We start from the raw sequence: 11,361 nt of genomic DNA, 5'->3' as shown, positions 1-11,361 counted from the left end.
AGATCGAACGCGATTATCTGATTTAGATTGTTTTAAGGGACCTAGCATAATAATCCAATTTCCCAAAAATATCATATTTATTAAGCGTGATCGAACAATCAGATTTTAGTTAGTTTCACAGTTCATAAAAGGGCGAGGAAAGCAATTAAACCATGGAAAAGGGACACATTACGACGCACCCTTGAGAGGTGCGTCACGGTTCTCAGAAAACTAACCACTTTGACTTTGCTATTTCTCCTTTTATTTAACGAATCTCAAATTATGGGACGGGATACGTTCTGTTCGATTTATGGATCGATTGCGACAGAACGCGTGATCAGTTTTGCAGGGTGAGGCTTAGGCTTAGGGGTTTAGAGTCAATACTCAGAATATAATTGTGTGTTGTTGTGTCCTTTTCACGTCGAACTTAAGGGTCTATTTATAGGAAAGAGTTCGTGGAAAGATAGAATTGCAGAACTCTAATCCACGAGGAATTAGGAAAAAACACGTACCAGGTATTTTCATCGCCCAGGCCTGGGCGCCGAAGATTTCGGCGCCCAGAGCCAGGCGTTGAAAATAGGGTCTGGGCCGTTTTTCTTAGTCAGATTCGGATTCCTAGAATCCGGAGTATTTGAGATTTAATTGAGTCCTTTAGTGCGTATTAACCTTGCGACGGGATGCGTCTGGGCCCGTTACGAACTCTAGGCTCGTTAGGATTTTAATTAATACGTGACTCTTACTTTCGAATCATATTAGGAATAGGATTCTCTCGCAATTTCTATCTCATTTAGGATTTATGTTGGAGTGCAACACCTAATTCTGACAGGTTTCTATCTTTTATGACTTGCCACTTTTAACAACTACCCATTACGGCAGTTACTATTTTTAGCAGGTTTCCATAAATAGCAGGTTTTGGGTGAAATGAAAAGGGGAATTGAGATTTGTTATTTTATAGGAGATGCGTTGTCAAGTGGAGATTTACGTTTTCATCATCGAACCTTTCCCTTTCGGGAATGGGGACAAAAGTAGGTGTCTACAGTTAGCCCCTACTTTGACTGAGTCTCGGGATGAGACGATGGTCAAAGTACTGGACGGAGTGCGCCACACAAGCCATGGTGTATGTGACCTGTTTTGCGAGGGTCTCACGAGCCCCCGAGTGATAACATTTGACTTAAGGGTCATCATTTGAAATGTCGACATATTCCTCACGTGTCATTGGGATTTGTCAACGGATAGTATAGAATACTCCCTCACTTTGTCATTGGAAGTATCTAAAGAGGCGTAGAAACTCCCTCACTTTGTCATTGGGAGTAGCTACAGATGTTTTCGAAATCAAAGCTATAAAGTGTAATTGGGCCTGGCCAAGCCCAACCACGAGGTAAAAATGTTTTTAAAGATTCTCATTTTCAGGGCTAGCTAAACGAGAAAAACCCCCTTGTTTTTATGGGACGTAAAACGAAGGAAAATCCAGCACATCGTTCTTTTTTGGAAAAACGGAAAACCAATCCTTTAATTTTTGGAAAAAGGGAAAACCGATCCTTTAATTTTTGGAAAAAGGGAAAACCGATCCTTTAATTTTTGGAAAAAGGGAAAACCGATCCTTTAACTTTTGGAAAAAGGGAAAGCCGATCCTTTAATTTTTGGAAAAAGGGAAAATCGATCCTTTAATTTTTGGAAAAAGGGAAAACCCGAAAAGTTATCGCTGCAGCGACTAAGGACCTGCGCGGTTAGTGGCGCAGACCCCGCCGGCTAAAGATGGCGAGCCTGTCCGCTAAGGGTGGACACCCCGTCCGATAGAAGTGGACGAATCTATTTTGAAATTTGTTTGCGCTTTTTGAAAATAAGGACCTACGTGGTTTGTGACGTAGACCCCGCCCGCTGAGGGTCGACGAGCCTTGTCCGCTGAGGGTGGAAGTCCCTGAATTCGTTTTTTCGATTTGGGATTCGCGTGTCGCGATCTTGCCCGATTGAGGTGGGCAAGTCCCTATTTCATTTTTTCTTGTGATTTCTTTTGAGAATTTCTTTTTATTTATTCTTGTAGGAGCGAATTCTTCCGAGGGATGCTCGGGTTTAGTTGGAACCTGAATGTGGGTTGACAATGTGTTTAGATGGACCATAGTCTCGTGGTCATCACCTTTTCATGGTTTTGAGCTAGTCTTTTCGGCTCAATTTTTCCATTACCTGGGGTCCTTAATTAGGGGACTATGCATAAGTATCAACGACGACCTTTGTCTTGAGGTCGTAATCCGGTTTTATCTTTTGAGGTTATCCAAACACGGGACTTCGTACAGCGTAGTCTGGGAATATTGTTTTAACTTTGCATACTCTCTTTTGAAATATATATTTTCTTTCGAGCCCCCAAGCTCTCGTGCTTGACGGTCATTTTTTGTCAAAGACGTTCCTACGCATTTTGTAATGTCTTTGACCGTGTTTGGGATCGTGCTCGTAAGTGCGAGCGATCTTTGTAGTGGTGTGCTACTTTGACAAAGTCGTGAGGTGCGACTTTCGGCAATTTTCAAGTCGAATGAGTATGGCAGGGCCCACTAGAAGTTAGGGCCTTTTTTGAGCCTGGGTACATTTTCGGCGCCCAGGCCTGGGCGTTTGAAATAATTCACGCCCAGGTGGGGCGTTGAAAGTGTTGTTTGGGCTGGTCTTTTGATGACACAGTTGGCCTTTTGTTCATTCGTTTATTTCACTTGGAAGTTCTATGTATTCTCTTTTCTTTTGTTTTTTCTTTGTTTTTAGAACGTGATGATTTCCTTGAGAAGCCGTAGCCGATTGGTGGACTACGGTGCTTGTCGCTTTGGGGCGATTATTTTAAGGAACTGTTGCTCTTAAGGCGTACAGTTATTGTGATAGTTTGGCGAGTCTATATGGCCCGAGGAACATACCTTGAGGCGTAAGACTTTGACCGCTCTTGTTGTTGTATATTTTTCCTTTTGAACGCTTTCGTGAATGTTCGATACTTAGAATGATGATATGTATGTGCGAACGAGCGTTCATAGAATGGCCGTTGCGTAAGGTCCATTAATCAGTTTGCTTGAACCATTTTTTTTTTAGCAATGACTGATTTTGAATAGTTTGCTTAGAAGCTTGATAGGGTTCAGGCCCATTCATGAAGTGGGCTCAAACATCGTGCCCTTTCGTTTGTTCAAACATTTGCTTCGAGATTTTTTATTTTGCTATGGTCGTTTCGTAGCTTGGAGCCCCCAAGTATGCACATTGGGATGCTTCCCTTTGGCGTACGATTTTTGTAGGTTCTTTTGAGAAAGATGCCTTGGGGTTCCGCTCGTGTAGGTGCGAGCTATCCCTTCCTTGGTAGGTAATGTTTTGCTACCTTTAATCCTTAATGTAGAAGTCGTGCGGCTTTCATTTTGAATTTGGGCGATAAGTAGTCTTTGCCTCTTTTACACATGCTCTTTGGTCGTGCCCGCATTAGCGCAATATGCCTTACTCTCTTTTTTAGACTTGTACCGTGGGATAGCTGAATTTATGGTGCGACGTAGGCTTGTGTGGCCTAACCGCATGTATTAGAACATTTCTCCAGGTGTTGGGATATCATTATTATTTTTTGCATTGGAGTACTTCATCACGCCTCGTTCAGGTGCTCGAACAAGTGTAGCACCTTCTGCGTGGTTTTGCACGGCTTATTACTTCGTTCGATGCGAGGATTCATAGGTGTTTCTTTCTTATTTTTATATCTAGGCAAAACTCGGCTAGCAGAAAGATTCAGCGCCCAGGCTGGGGCGTTAAAGATATCGGTGCCCAGCTCTGGGCGTTGAAATTGATTTCTGGGTATATTTTGACAGTTCTTATCCTTGATTTTTTTCTTTCACTTTTGCTTTGGAACGAGGTAGACTGTGTAACGGGCGCTTGTAGGGCGAGCGTTATGTGCAGTAGTTTGATCGGAGTTTTGGTGACTCGCGATTTTCAGTTACCCTTGTTAGTGGGGTGACTTTATATATTCTAAGTGGTGCTTAGAATTTGGGAGGGGTTGTAGCCATTCTAAGGTTCGTTTTACACGATTGACCTTAGGATTGTGCCCCTAGGACGTGTGTATAGCATTAGCGTCGAGAATTTGCGATAAAATCGTCATTTCGAGCATTTTTAGAGTGTTTTTCTCAAGCCCCCAATTGTAGCTACGGGATTGGCTTGGTGCTATAATGCTTTGCATACGTCTTTATGCATTCATGGTGACATGGATCATGAATAGTTTGAACCAGACTCGTTTAGTGCGAGGTACGTTCGAGTAGTGACCTGCTACTTCTCTTGTAAATGTCGTATTATGCGACATCGCCATGGTCAAGGTAGTAACATGTGGAAGTGTGCCTTGACCAAAAGTTAGGTGCTTTTCTTTACCCATGATGATATTTAGAAATCTTTTTGACTCACTTGCAACATCGGGATAAACGCATACTTAGATTAAACCAACGACTCTTTATTATGTTCGAAGAAGTCTTTGAAAATTATTTGGAAATTATTTAAAATCCGAATCCTACTATGTACAGTCCGAGGTGTCCTAAGTAAGTTGACTTATAGAAGGGTTCGTACAGGATTACATGAATGAATCGAAATACTGTTACGATTTTTGGAATGCTGTCTAAGGATTTGCTGGAAGCCAGGGTGCAGGCGTCAAGATATACTTGTGCCCGTTTGGCATATGCTTTAGGCTTTTAATGACATCTTTTCCAGAATTGCGGGAATATAAACCGTTTTCAAATTGACTTAGATTTACTTGGTGTATGTCTGCACAAAAGGTCAAGGTATACTTAGTTCTTTCCCTAGCTCTTTCATTTCAATTTTTTAGCCCCCAGTTGCTGTTATGTCTTCCCATTAATGATGTTTCAGATTTCGATTTTAGATGCCCGTGTCATATGTCTGAGTAGGGTGAGCCTTGGTTAAGTGCCAAGTCCTATTGACAATGTCTGATTTTTTTTAAAAAGGGGATTCGTGAGAATTTGAGTTACCATGAATGGGTGCCCTGAGCTCGAAGGAACGATGGGGCGACGCCGTGGAACAATCCTCTTTATTGCAAGCTTACTGCCTTTACTACTTATTGGCGATTATGACTGTGTCTAGTGGTGAAAGAAGGTCTTTAAGCGAACGACTATGTCTAGTGGTGAAAGAAAGTCTTTAAGTGAGTTAGTTCGCTTTTAGGGAGGGTCAAGTCGAGTACATTAGAGGTCATGGACGCTTGCGCTAGCCCCCATTCAATTGAGGCAAAGCGATCTTTTTGAGTCTTGGCTAGGTGCCTAGGAGTGTGAGTGCTCCTTCTGGCAAGGGTACGTGCCCTTATTATTTTCCGATGTGTGCTCGTTTTGGCATCTTGGTGACTTGGATTCTTCCTTTGACTTTTCTTTCGACTTGGGTTGCAAGTAATTAAATTTCAATAAGGGACTTCTATTCTTTATTCTTGTTTTTCTATAGGCTTTAATATTTTTGCAAATTGGTTGGACCGAATCATGGATTGCCTACGTATCCGCCTTAAATAGATTTAATTTGGAATCAGGTCTTGCGTAGTTCTTAGCCTAGAAAATGGTTTCTTAGAATGCTGATTTTAAACAAGTACGTTATGAGGTGGAACCGTAATGTTTGAAATAGGATGAGATAAGTGAAGTTCATTATTATTTTAATCTGCTGCTTTGCCGTAAGCCAAAATTTTGTCTTAGATTTACTTAGTTCATTTTTTTAAGTACATTTTTTTATCTTAATTTTGTTTATCTTAATACGAGGTCACGCACGAAAAAAAATTTGTTTTATTTTTTTAAGTACATGTATTTTCTTTTCATGTGTTTTTTTTGGTACGTATACGTGTTGTACCCCTCCAAGTGTTCGTTATTTTTCCGTGCATGTGCGGATAAAATGACGAGCACTTCTGGACAAAATTTGGCAAGCAGAGAGAATCAGCGCCCAGGCTGGGGCGATAAAGATTTCGGCGCCCAGCTGTGGGCGCTGAAAATTATTTCTGGGCGGATCTTTTTTGGTGCGCTAAATGCTTTTTTTTTTAAGACTAACTTTAGAGGCGCTTTGCAAAGTTTCTTTTTTACTATTCACATTTTTTTATTCTTTTTATTTTTACGTTGAGCGTAGAATGTACTCTTCATTTGTCTCTTGTTTATTTGTGACTCAAGACGGCTTGAAAGATGGTTTGAATGAGATAGGATAAGTTAAGTTGTATAGGTATTGGTCAAGCATAAGGATTACATCTTCTAGGACTCACAATTTGCAGCCTCAAGCTAGTGTCATGAGTTTAAATCAACCAAGGTCAATGAGTAGCATGGAGACGGCTCAAGGGTATATCAACAGGATGTATCCACACAAGTTATATGGTCATTATGCTAATGGTTGTGCAAGAGCAGGTTTGTGCTTTGTAAATAATGGGTATGACGCACGTGTCAATGACCGTGCGTGGTTTGCAGTTGACAACAAGTTCAGGAACAAGAGTCGAGGTAATGGTTTCTTGGGTTATGGCAATGAGAACATGGATGGGTTAAATGAGCTGAACAGGGGCCCCGGAGCGAAGGCGTCTAAGATCGTAAGGATTGGAAAGGGTAGACATCGTAGGATTTTATGTGGTATGATTTGGATTGGTTGACTCAATTCTTTTCCTTCGTTTACTTGGGTAAATTTCGCACTTTGGGAGGTACGGGCTAAGTATTTCATGGCTCGCTCTTTTCGCTCTCCCTTTTCTTTTTCTCTTTTTTCTTTTTCGCTCGAGATTTCCCTCCCCTTTTTATTTAGGCTAAAAGGTAGATGGTTGTGGTCTTTGAGTCACGAGGCGAGACTGAGTGAGCCTCGTTTGGTAGGCCTATAGTGGACCTTTAATTTTAGTAGGCCTAGGGTGGACCTTTAATTTTAGTTGGCCTAGGGTGGACCTTTAAATTATCTTACTTTGCAAGCATATTTAGTCGTTTCTTAAAATGTGCAAATAGCGTAGATTCAAAATGTTGTTTTTACCTTATTGAAATTTAACGAAAGAATTACATCGAAAATAACTTTTTTTGCTTCTTTTCAGACTCTAATGTTCGGGATTTAATTGGAAGTTGTGATTCAGACTCGAACTTTCATTAATTTTTCTGATTATAACCCGTGTATGAATACAAGGAGGTGGCCTAGACTCAAAATAATGACGTGGCGTAAGCCTATAATACTTGACCAAGAAACTCTCAGACTTAGGCTAATTGGACCATAACTTTCGTTGGTTGACACTTTAGATTTTAACCCTTGGGTGTTCATTTGTCATGCGTCATTTTGCTTAATGTTGGCAAGGTAGTTAGTTGGGGAGATCGAAGTTTTATTTTTGCAAGACTAGAATCATTAGTGCGGCTTCCCTCTTAGTGTGTATTGCTTTACCCCAATGGTAGCCTTATGGTATGCCGATTTGGGTATTTTCATGGTTTGTCATGTTGTATTCATGGAAAATCTTTTTAGTCCGTACTTAGGGGTACTTCAAGGAGCGAGTGGCTCAAGAGGACTATGATAGTCGTGACCCAACGTAATTATAAGCCTTGAGGCCATTAATTTTTTTCTTTGCCAATGGTATTGACACCTTAGGTTCACTTTGGGGGTTGTGCGACTATGGGGGAATGATTTTCAGAATGTGACCGTTTCCATTTTGCAAATACATAACATATTCTTTTTATGGGTGAGAGAGAGTATTGAGGCCGTAGACTCTTAGCAAGGGATGACAATTACATATGGGTGCTTATTGATTTAAATGTTAGGAAGGGAGACTCAATATGGTTTAACCTTTTGACTTGCAGAACGACACCAAGCATTAGGACCGATTCTATGGATAAGACAACTAAGACTTAGGATTTAGATTGTACTTTTGGCATAGCCTAATCTAGACTCGGATTTACTTTCTATTCGAACATTATTTTTCCTTAAAAACTTCATTTGAACATTATTTTTGAATACTTTGCCCATGTGACATTCATAATTATTGGCATGTTCGGTTTTGATGCCGAGCATTGTCGTCGTAGGAGGCCTAACAACGACACAAAGAGTTATTTATTTTTTATAAGTCGCTTTTAGAATCGAGTGCTTTTTCATATGCCCTCGTAGCAATTTTTTTTTCACGAAAAGTTTTTCTTTTTGCTACATATTTTCTTCATGCGTGGGCACCGAGGCTGCTACGCCTGACCAGAAGGCCAAGCAGCAACTTCAGCGCCCAGCGTAGGGCGTGAGAAATTCTGGCGCCCAGCCCGGGGCGTTGAAAATGCGTCCCTGGCTGATTCTCGTTTTCTGTTTGCGTCTACTTTTGTTTATGCAACTTCGATTTTGCGTGCTTGCCTAATAACGTCCTTTACCCGTTGTGCGGCGTTCGTGGGATTCGTTACAGGCCATCCTGAGCGTCGCTTATTTTTGTGGCGATAGTTCGGGTTTGCGGAACACGTATTTTGGTATAACTCTTTGGCCAATTAGTTCATGAATGTTTGGGCAATTTTTAAGGTCGTTGGTTTTCTAGCATTATTTGTCTAGCATTATTCGTACGCACAATCATAACATAGTCACATAGTTCGCTACACATAACTACATTACAAACATGGATTTGAAAATTAAATATGTCACGTAGTTTATGATAGGCTTCGATGGGTAGTATTTGCGCCTGGCTTGGTACCGCTTCTATCGTAGATCCAACACATGCCCCGGTCGAGGTAGTGTCTTCAACAGACGAATTTCGCTCAAGAGGCCAACCCGCAAGTGCAAGCCAATGGGGCATGCAGGCGAGAGGGACCTAATGGGCGAGCGATTGGGTTTGGGACGGGTGTACTACTAGCGAAAGTGCCGAGTGGACAACATTCGAAGCGTATGCACCCCCTGGTTGGCGATGGGTATCCTTAGTCCCAACTCCCAAGATGAAACACCAAGGGAGCCAAGATTCGTTATGCGGTTCTTTCCGTTCACATTAATATGCTGATTTTCAGGTCGTCCCAACTTGATGGGGAAATAAACGCGGGGTAGGATCGTTTCACCCTTCGGCTATTTTGATTACCTACAAGCACGAGTATTTCCTTCACTATCCCCAGTGGAGTCGCCACTGTGAGGGGGTCGAAAAAGCACGAGGCTAATGCGTGACCTCGTCCTCGTGGGTGTGACGCTTCTTTTTGTCAAATCAAGTGTAATTGGATTTCCTGTGAGTTTACACCCAATTGACTAGTAATATAGGATTCGCCATTCAGTTTTTAACGACAATGAGAAAAACTGACAAAACCCGGTTATCGTGACATAAAGGGAGTGCAATTATGTTTGACCACGACGGCCGTAGGTTCCCTTGTGATGCCTGGTGGTGGGGATCGCTCAACGTACACCCGCAGGGTAGAGATTGAGGGTTCGGGGGACTGTAACTACCGAGAGGAGTACTCGCTCTTCGATAACTCCAGAGGCAGGATATCCTTACTAGCTAAGCATAAATAATTGAAGGGACATGCGTTAACTATTAAACTAATCTGAGTTGATTTTAACAATATGCAACATATAGTACTAGATCGAACGCGATTATCTGATTTAGATTGTTTTAAGGGACCTAGCATAATAATCCAATTTCCCAAAAATATCATATTTATTAAGCGTGATCGAACAATCAGATTTTAGTTAGTTTAACAGTTCATAAAAGGGCGAGGAAAGTAATTAAACCATGGAAAAGGGACACATTACGACGCACCCTTGAGAGGTGCGTCACGGTTCTCAGAAAACTAACCACTTTGACTTTGCTATTTCTCCTTTTATTTAACGAATCTCAAATTATGGGACGGGATACGTTCTGTTCGATTTATGGATCGATTGCGACAGAACGCGTGATCAGTTTTGCAGCGTGAGGCTTAGGCTTAGGGGTTTAGAGTCAATACTCAGAATATAATTGTGTGTTGTTGTGTCCTTTTCACGTCGAACTTAAGGGTCTATTTATAGGAAAGAGTTCGTGGAAAGATAGAATTGCAGAACTCTAATCCACGAGGAATTAGGAAAAAACACGTACCAGGTATTTTCAGCGCCCAGGCCTGGGCGCCGAAGAGCCAGGCGTTGAAAATAGGGTCTGGGCTGTTTTTCTTAGTCAGATTCGGATTCCTAGAATCCGGAGTATTTGATATTTAATTGAGTCCTTTAGTGCGTATTAACCTTGCGACGGGATGCGTCTGGGCCCGTTACGAACTCTAGGCTCGTTAGGATTTTAATTAATACGTGACTCTTATTTTCGAATCATATTAGGAATAGGATTCTCTCGCAATTTCTATCTCATTTAGGATTTATGTTGGAGTGCAACACCTAATTCTGACAGGTTTCTATCTTTTATGACTTGCCACTTTTAACAACTACCCATTACGGCAGTTACTATTTTTAGCAGGTTTCCATAAATAGCAGGTTTTGGGTGAAATGAAAAGGGGAATTGAGAATCGTTATTTTATAGGAGATGCGTTGTCAAGTGGAGATTTACGTTTTCATCATCGAACCTTTCCCTTTCGGGAATGGGGACAAAAGTAGGTGTCTACAGTAGGATACTTAGGAGTCTTTGGAAAGGCTCCGTACTTAGAGACCTTTGGAAGATCTTCAGGAAGCCTTTAGAAGTGCTTCATGAGAATCCTAATACTCAAAGGACTTGAGTAATTTCTTCATAGACACTAACGTTTGATGTTCAATACCTAGGTAAATCGTATAAGGAATAGAATTCAACCAAGATAGATACATAGATACCTTGAGGAATGAAAATTGTGAAGACTTTGGAAAGTGCTTCAAGAACATACGACTTACAGGTTAGCTACGACGAATTAAAAATTCTCAAGTATGGTTTGAGTCCATCAGAAACAACAAGTATGGTTTGAGGCCATCAGAAACAAAAGTATGGTTTGAGGCCATACAAAATGGTTTGAGGCCATTTCATCCAAAGTACCTTCATCTAAAAGAATCAAATCTATGATTTGGTTGATTTTCATAAAGGGTACACTCCCATTAGTTGCAAACATGTTTTCTAAACATAGAACGTTGATTTGCATAAAGGGTTCACTCCCATTGGTTGCAAACATGTTTTCTAAACATACAACGTTGATTTACATAAAGGGTTTACTCCAATTGGTTGCAAACATGTTTTCAAAACATACAAAGATGATATTGTATACACATACAAAAGAAAAGCTAGATTGGTGGTTAAAGATTGTAAACAACTTCACGTCGTTGATAATGTTGAAATCGTTTTCACCAAGTCGGAATGCTTGAGCTATTTTGGATGAATCTAGCAATCATTGCATATGGTAATATGGAAATTGGAAAACGAAACACCTTACTCAATTGGACTTGTAGAAAGGAATTGTGTACATCACACAATGTAAAAGTTTTGGATGCTAGATAAAAGAGCAAGCTTAAGAAATCTATTCGTAGATTAAAGCA

This window comes from Spinacia oleracea, chromosome 3 (assembly GCF_020520425.1).
Source record: "Spinacia oleracea cultivar Varoflay chromosome 3, BTI_SOV_V1, whole genome shotgun sequence".
NCBI classification, from domain to species: domain Eukaryota; kingdom Viridiplantae; phylum Streptophyta; class Magnoliopsida; order Caryophyllales; family Amaranthaceae; genus Spinacia; species Spinacia oleracea.
This window is presented reverse-complemented; position numbering follows the sequence as displayed.